Source organism: Sciurus vulgaris (assembly GCF_902686455.1).
Source record: "Sciurus vulgaris genome assembly, chromosome: 5".
NCBI classification, from domain to species: domain Eukaryota; kingdom Metazoa; phylum Chordata; class Mammalia; order Rodentia; family Sciuridae; genus Sciurus; species Sciurus vulgaris.
In genome coordinates, this window is record NC_136465.1 from 19,551,597 (window position 1) to 19,560,647 (window position 9,051).

Sequence of the window (9,051 nt, forward strand, 5' to 3'; positions counted from 1 at the left end):
AAGATGTTCCCTCTCACCACTGCTTTGCAACATTGTATGGAATTCTTGGCTAATGTAGTAAAAGGAAATAAAAGGCATATGGACTGGGAAGAAGGATATCTGTCTTTGTTACATGACATGATCATCTGCACAGAAAATCAAAACCAAAAAAAGTAACTCCTGAAACTAAGCAATGATCAATTTCAGGACACAAGGCAAATCTATAAAAGTTAATCATTTTCCAGTAAACCAACAATGAACAATTGGAATTTAAAATTAAAAGTAAATTATCATTTATATTAGCACACAAAAGAATGAAATACATGTAAATCCAACAAAATATGTACAGGATAAATATGAGGAAAACGAGAAAACTCTGAAGAAATATATCAAAGAATAAAAAAAAAAATTGGAAGGATGCTTCCAAAATTTTCAGGAGTCTAAAAACAAATACAACCACATCTTTCACATGTAAGAAGCTCATTCTGTGAAGAGAAAATCCCAATGCTCCTTATCACAGGAGCAGTGGGAAACAGGGCTACAGTAGAATGAGTCCTCCTAAACTTGGTTTGATTCAGAGAAGCAACACAAAATGAAAATACAAAAAAGTCATCTTGAAGAAAGCAGATTGAGATAGGAAAACAAAAAGAAAAAAGTCCTATGGGTTATGAAACCTAGCCCTTCTTATATGACAGACCCTATCAACTAGAATCTCCAGAATTCAGAAAATATAAATATGCTATGCACAATAAAATCTGAATTGTGGACAAGGAAAGAAAAGTGATGTATCACTAATATTGCAGAGGATATACCCTCAAAAATGTGGTTTGCATAAAATTCAAGTATAACTGGATATTCTGTCTTATACCTAGAAACTCTGACAAATAATTTGCCTGGAGAAATCAAACTCATCCAAGAGCGAGTAATAGTATAAAAGGAAATGGTATTCTGTTGTACAAAGTCATCAAAAGAAAAAAACTGTGTAAAATAGGCATCAAAATAAATCAAATTTTGGACAAAGAATACTCTCCAGAAAAGTTATCGCAGAGTAGATAAAAACTGTTAATATATACATCATCAAAAATAAACAAATCAAAACCACCCTAAGATTCCATCTCACCCCAATTAGAATGGCGATTATCAAAAATACAAGCAACAGGTGTTGGCGAGGATGTGGGGAGAAAGGTACACTCATACATTGCTGGTGGGGCTGCAAATTAGTGCAGCCACTCTGGAAAGCAGTGTCGAGATTCCTTAGAAAACTTGGAATGGACCCTCCATTTGACCCAGCTAGCCCACTCCTTGGCCTATACCCAAAGGATCTAAAATCAGCATACTACAGAGATACAGCCACATCAATGTTCATAGCTGCTCAATTCACAATAGCCAGACTATGGAACCAACCTAGATGCCCTTCAATTGACGAGTGGATAAAGAAACTGTGGTATATATACACAATGGAATATTACTCAGCCATAAAGAATGACAAAATTATGGCATTTGCAGGCAAATGGATGAAATTGGAGAATATCATGCTAAGTGAGATAAGCCAATCTCAAAAAGACAAGGGACGAATGATATCACTAATAAGTGGAGGATGACACATAATGGGGGGGAGGGAAGGGTTAGTGTTAGGGTTAGAGTTAGGGTTAGGGAGGGGGGCAAGTATGGAGGAAGAAAGTACTGTATAGAGGGTAAAGAGGGGTGGGAGGGGTGGGGAGAAGAGGAAAAAATAACAGAATGAATCAAACAACATTACTGTATGTGGATTTATGATTACACAAATGGTATGCCTTTGCGCCATGTACAAACAGAGAGGCAACATGTATCCCATTTGTTTACAATAAAATAAAAAAAATAAAAAATAAAAAATAAAAAAATAAAAAAAAAACCAACAAAATAAATGGAGAAAAATAAGAAAAGAGCTAGAATGAAACAAATGAGATATGAGCTGCCAGAATTCCAGGAAGAAATGCAAGAGAAATGAAAAATCATCACATGGATAAATAATTAGAAAGACCACAAGTGACACTGAATGCTGGATATCATATGAAGGAACAAAAAGGAGAGAAATGAAAAAAGCAACTTGAAATGAAGGATTAAAAATGCTTGGAGAAAATTCATGACATTCTCTGTGTTTGATGGACATCTTGCAAGAAAATGGAACCATGCAGTGATACCACAAAGTCAAATTTCATAGATAATTATTCAGATTACTTTAAAATGTTAGTACTGAGGCAAGTATTATCAAATGCTTTTATTTTCATATAGGTAATAGGAATTGTTGATAACAATAAGAGGTAATATTCATTTTCCAAATTCTAAGAGCCAGGAAATATTTTAAGGCATTGAATCTCAACACTGGTGTATGAAAGTACCACCAAGTATTTCAAATGAGGATCTGCCGATAGAATTGATTTGGGTATGAAGTCAGGATAACTAGATATTATAGGATTTCCACAGGTGAACTTATTGAAACAGAACCACTAATTGTGCAATTTAAAGGATTTTTTTAAAAGAAACTTTTGGCAAAATCATATAAAGTAGGTCATTTTTGGTGCCATCTTACAAATGAGAAATTGTCCTGAAGTGTTTATATTATCTGTACCATTCTCTTTTACATTTTTTCCAATTCAATCACAGTGAGACATGTCAAATAATGAAGTTTATTCAAATAATGAAGTTTCCTTTACAGAACTGAAGTAAAATAATCACAATCCATGTATCAGGAATGATTGAACAGAAAATCTATGGAGTAGAAATAAGAAGACTGGGACTAAAACCTGAGCTTTGGGGCTTTCACTGGTGCTAAAATATTTAACTCTACATCTGATAGAGGAAAACAATACAGCAGTATTAGCAGGTCACATGGAGTACAGAGTGAAGAAAAAGGGAACACATGTCTTCCTGTATTTCACCATATATTTTACTAGTATTGTATAAATTGATACAAATAAACCCATATGAAATTAAACCATTAAAAAATGCATGGAGAGAAAACAAAGATATAAAAGGCAGGCAAAGATCTAATGTATGTATGATTGTAGACCCTGGGGGAAAAAACCAAAGCAATAAAACAGAAAATACTTAATAAGAATATAATTCAAGATTAAAATATGAAAGGAAAAAGTACTTGATTCTATATATTTACATGATGGGTACCAATAACTGACTCACTGATGATCACTGAGACAGAAAATAGTATAGGTTGGGGCCTTCATATTTTAAAAGGGAAAGAACAAATAATTTCATTTTTATTTAACAAATTAATTCATTTATAGAAGCAAAAAAATTCAAGCTGAAAACAGATATCCCTATAGCACTTTCAATACTAGGAGAAAAAGAAATAACAGCTATAAGCTATTCGTGGAAAGAATGTGTGAGAAAAAGATTTGATACCCTGTCAAAAACTAAGTATAAAGACTCCAAGTATAAGAAGGAAGGGACATTTTCTCGTGAATCCTTCAAAGGGAAACTACTAGAGTTTAAACTTGGGCACAAAACAATGTTTTTAAGGAAATTGAAGAAGAAAAATTGCCAGTGAGCACATGTATTTTTCTCTCAAAATGAGAATAAGGAAAATATATAAATTTGAGTAACAAGGTATATATATAAATGGCAATATAGCCCATCATGTAGAGTGCCTGACTCGCATGCTGGAGGCCCGGGTTCAAGTCCCCAGCACTGTGGGATCGTGGAAATAACAAGGTGTATATATATATATATATATATATATATATATATATATATATATATATGTGCCTTGAATTATGAAACTAACAAATACAAAAAAAAATTGGGATGTAATAGATAACTGATATAAGAAGTAGTGTTAAGTTTGCAAAGTTTGCAATAGCTGTAGTCAAAAGATACTTACAGACTATTAGTTAAAGACCATATAAAATGAAAATATTATTATTACTGAAAAAGTTTGGGTGGTAGAAGGAAAAGAAGGAGAGAATCAATGCTACTTTTATCATATTGTTCATAGGCAGGAATCAATAGATAATATTTAAAGAATAGAGATAAGCAAACAATATAAAATATAACTTAGAAGATGATCAATAGGATGAGAATATTTATTTTTCTAAATATCAAAAGAAATACATACATATACACACACAATGAGAACTATGTCACATATCAAAACCTCCAAAAAGCAGAAAACAAGCTAGCATGACCTTAAAAGCCTCCGTATTTTACTTCAGTAATTGACAGCAGGCTTAAATAATCTATTTTACAAACTGTTTTCAGATCGACTCTTGATATACCCATCCTAAATTAACTAACTTACATAAAGTAACTTACTTTTATAAATGATGTTCATTAACTAAATGAAACCATAAAAATATGAATGGGAGAAAAAGATGTTTTTAAAAGTATTTGGCAAATGTATCATAGACAAAGGATTAATTTCTCTAATATAAAATTTATTTAAAGTTTAAGTTAAAATAAATAAAATTTAAGAAAATATATCAAAGAATAATAGCAGAATATTCTCAAAAAGAAATAGATCCTTAAAATATTTAAAAGTGTTCAAGCTTAATCATGAGCATTGTCTTACGATGTTGGTGGAAGTATAAATTGGTAATATACAAAGAAAGACAATTTGACACTATTTATCAACATTACAAAAACATACAGTCTTTGGTCCAGGAATTCAACTTTGGAAAATTGTATTCTGCAAAGATACACACATAAAAAAATCATATATGCATAAAGTTATTCATTCAACATTACTTGTATCAGAAATGGTAAATAACAAAAAATATGTTAATAGTGACTGATAAAATAAATTTTAATAACTTTTTCAATAGACTACAAAGTAAAACTGTGAAAAGGAATGAGGAATCTCTCTAGTGCACGGATAGGAAACATTTCAAAGATCTATTAAGAATAAAAAAATAAAAAACAACAGTGGAAAAAAGTATTATTGATATAGAAACTATTATTATTTGTCTCCATTTTTCATTTGTATACAGGAACTCTTGAATGAACATAATTAAGTGAATAAGGTGGAAACAAGGTAGATAAAGAGCAGAAGTGGAGCAAGATCTTTCACTATGTACTTCTGTTTAATAACATTACAGTAATGCGGCCACATCAATGTTTATAGCAGCTCAATTCACAATAGCTAGATTGTGGAAACAACCTAGATGCCCTTCAACAGATGAATGGATGAAGAAACTGTGATATATATACACAATGGAATATTATTCAACCCTAAAGAAGAATAAAATTATGGTATTTGCAGATAAATGGATGGAATTGGAGAATATTGTGCTAAGTGAAATAAGCCAATCCCAAAAAACCAAAGGTCAAATGTTTTCCCTGATAAGTGGATGATGATATATAATGGGGATGGGGAGTTGGAAGGTAAGAGAAGAATGGAGGAACTTTAGATTACATAGAGGGAAATGAGAGGGGGGAGGGTGTGGGAGTATGAAAAAAAACCTAAATACTATATCAATAAAACCCAATGACAGCACAGCACAAGAAATGTCAGAAAGGGAGTTCAGAATGTACATAATAATCAGAGAAGCAAACAAGGAGATGAAAGAGCAAATGCAGGCATTGAAGGAAGTGATGAAAGAGCAAATGCAGGCATTAAATGATTGCACCAATCAACAGTTAAAGAAGCAAATACGGGAAGCAAGAGATCATTGCAACAAAGAGTTAGAGATACTGAAAAACAAACAAACATAAATCCTTGAAAATAAGGAAAAAATAAACCAAGTTAAAAACTTCATAGAAAGCATAACCAATAGGATAGAACACCTGGAAGACAGAACCTCAAATATTGAAGACAAAATATTTAATCTTGAAAACAAAGTTGACCAAACAGAAAAGATGATAAGAAATCATGAACAGAATCTACAAGAACTATGGGATATCATGAAAAGGCCAAATTTAAGAATTATTGGGATTGAGGAAGGCTTAGAGAAACAAACCAAAGGAATGAACAATCTATTCAATGAAATAATATCAGAAAATTTCCCAAATCTGAAGAATGAAATAGAAAACCAGGTATAAGAGTCTTATAGGACTCCAAATATACAAAATTACAACAGACCCACACCAAGGCACATTATAATGAAAATACCTAACATACAAAATAAAGACAGCATTTTAAAGGCTGCAAGAGAAAAGAATCAAATTACATTCAGGGGGAAACCAATAAGAATATCAGCAGATTTTTCAATCCAGACTCTCAAAGCTAGAAGGGCTTGGAACAACATTTACCAAGCCCTGAAAGAAAACGGATGCAAACCAAGAATCTTATACCCAGCAAAACTTACTTTCAGATTTGATGATGAAATAAAATCCTTCCATGATAAACAAAAGCTAAAAGATATTACAAAAAGAAAGCCAGCATTACAGAACATTCTCAGCAAAATATTCCAAGAGGAAGAGATGAAAAACAATGATGCAAAACAGCAATAGGAGGAACTAGCCTAAAGGAATAGCCAAATAAAGGAGAAACCAAATCATGTCAAAAAACAAAAATGAGTCAAATGACTGGGAATACAAATCATATCACAATAATAACCCTGAATATTAATGGCCTGAACTCATCGATCAAAAGACATAGACCGGCAGATTGGATTAAAAAGAAAAATCCAACAATACACTGCCTGCAAGAGACTCATCTCATAGAAAGAGATACCCATAGACTAAAGAGAAAGGATGGGAAAAAACGTACCATGCACACGGACACAGCAAAAAAGCTGGAGTATCCATCCTCATTTCAGATAATGTGGACTTCAAGCCAAAACTAGGCAGAAGGGATAAAGAAGGACATTACATACTGCTTAAGGGAAGCATAAATCAGCAAGACATAACAATCATAAATATCTATGCCCCGAACATTGGCTCATCCATGTACATCTTGGAGGTTTTCTGTTTTGTTGGAGTATAGATTTTCAAAATAGCTTCTAATTATGTTTTGTATTTCACTCGTGTCTGTAGTGATGTTTCCTTGTTCAATCCGAATTTTAGTAATTTGAGTTTTCTCTCTCTCTTTGTTAGTGTGGCTAAGAGTTTATCAATTTTGTTTATTTTTTCAAAGAACTGACTCTTTATTTTGTTAATTTTTTTATTGTTTCTTTTGTTTCAATTTCATTGATTTCAGCTCTGATTTTAACTATTTCCTGTCTTCTACTACTTTTGGTGTTGGTGTGCTCTTCTTTTTCTAGGGCTTTGAGCTGTGTTAAGTTGTTTATTTGTTGATTTTTACTTCTTTTGTTGAATGCGCTCCATGAAATAAATCTTCCTCTAAGTATTGCTTTCATAGTGTCCCATAGATTTTGATATGGTGTGGTCTTTGTTCTTGTTTACTTCTAAGAATTTTTTTATTTCCTTCCTGATGTCTTCTGTTATCCATTAATCATATAATAGCGTATTATTTAATCTCCAGGTATTGAAGAAGTTTCTGTTTTTTATTCTGTCATTTATTTCTAATTTCAATCCATTATGATCTGATAGAATACAAGGTAGTATCTCTATCTTCTTGTATTTGCTAACAGTAGCTTTGTGGCATAAAATATGGTCTATTTTAGAGAAGGATCCATGTGCTGCTGAGAAGAAAGTGTATTCGTTCTTTGTTGGATGGTATATTCTATATATGACCGTTAAGTCTAAATTGTTGATTGTGTTATTGAGATCTATGGTTTCCTTATTCAATTTTTTGTTTGGAAGATCCATCCAGTGGTGAGAGAGGTATGTTAAAATCGCCTAGTATTATTGTGTTGTGGTCTATTTGATTTCTGGAATTGAGAAGAATTTGTTTCAAAGGGCTCCAATTAGCATTACTAGTAATAGCAAAAAAATGGAAGGAATCCAAATATCCCTAGATTGGGACCTAATTAAATTATGTTCCATTTATTGATGAAAGAGTATGTAACCTTTAAAATATAAAATAAAAATAAACAAAATTACTGGGGTTCTAACTCCTAATGTGTCATTTTAACTGGGATTTTCTGTTTAATTATGTCCTTACTGACCCAGAAAAAGGAATATTTTAAACAAAACTGAATAATCGCCATTAAAACGTCAATATACATTTTGTTCTTAGGCTTTCAAAATAATATCTATTGTCTAAAATTTTCTAAATAACTACAGCATTTAATTTTCAGTAAGGTACACAAGACTACATACAGAACCTCCAAACAAACTAAACACAGTGAAAGTCCAGAAAGACTGAAAATGTTATTCATAATAACATTTAAATAATAAATCAGATAAAAAGAACATTGATTTGTCCAGAAACGTGAGTCTATAATTCCCATTCAACTATGAAAATCACCATTGCCAAGAGAATTTGGATCAGTACTCCAAGGATTCACTGACTAGCTTGAGGGTGAAAGAAAGAAGAGAGAGAAGAATCAAATTGTCACCACTTATCTTATTAAAGTCAATCATCCAAATACATTTTCTCAAAAGGAAACGCTAAACAAGCAAGCATTCATATTTCTATTTCAAAGTCATACATTTTTATTTCAACTTGAAAATTTGTGATAAAAATATGACAAACAATATAATAATATGACAGTCTGGCACAAGAGAATCATGTGCTATCACCCATTCATTCATAAATCATCTGATGGGTAGATACAACCATTACACCCAGGATCAAGTCTTATGCCAGAGAGTAGATATTTGAGTTTCGCTGTTATAAAAATATACATGGTTTAATGTGGTGTGCTATATAAAAGTATTAATAAAGAACTAAATGCCATAATAGAGATTTCAGAGTGACAATGTAAATAACATATGCACTGTGTCAAGGACAGCTTCATGTCTTAATTTATTCCACAGCCAGATGAAAGACAGATGGAATGTCTATGCAAATGGATTAGAAGTACAAGGACACAGTATGACATTCAATGATCTATCCCAGAAATGCAGAAGAATTCTGTAGTGATAATATTGACTGCAGTCAAAGTGGTTGTAAATGAGTTTGAAATATATCTTGAAGCCACATTGTAAAGGATGCCCCTTCTATTAAGTTACAAGGATTTCTTAAGTTATCCATGGAGAAGGAGAAACCACTAAAGGTGTTTAAGTAACATA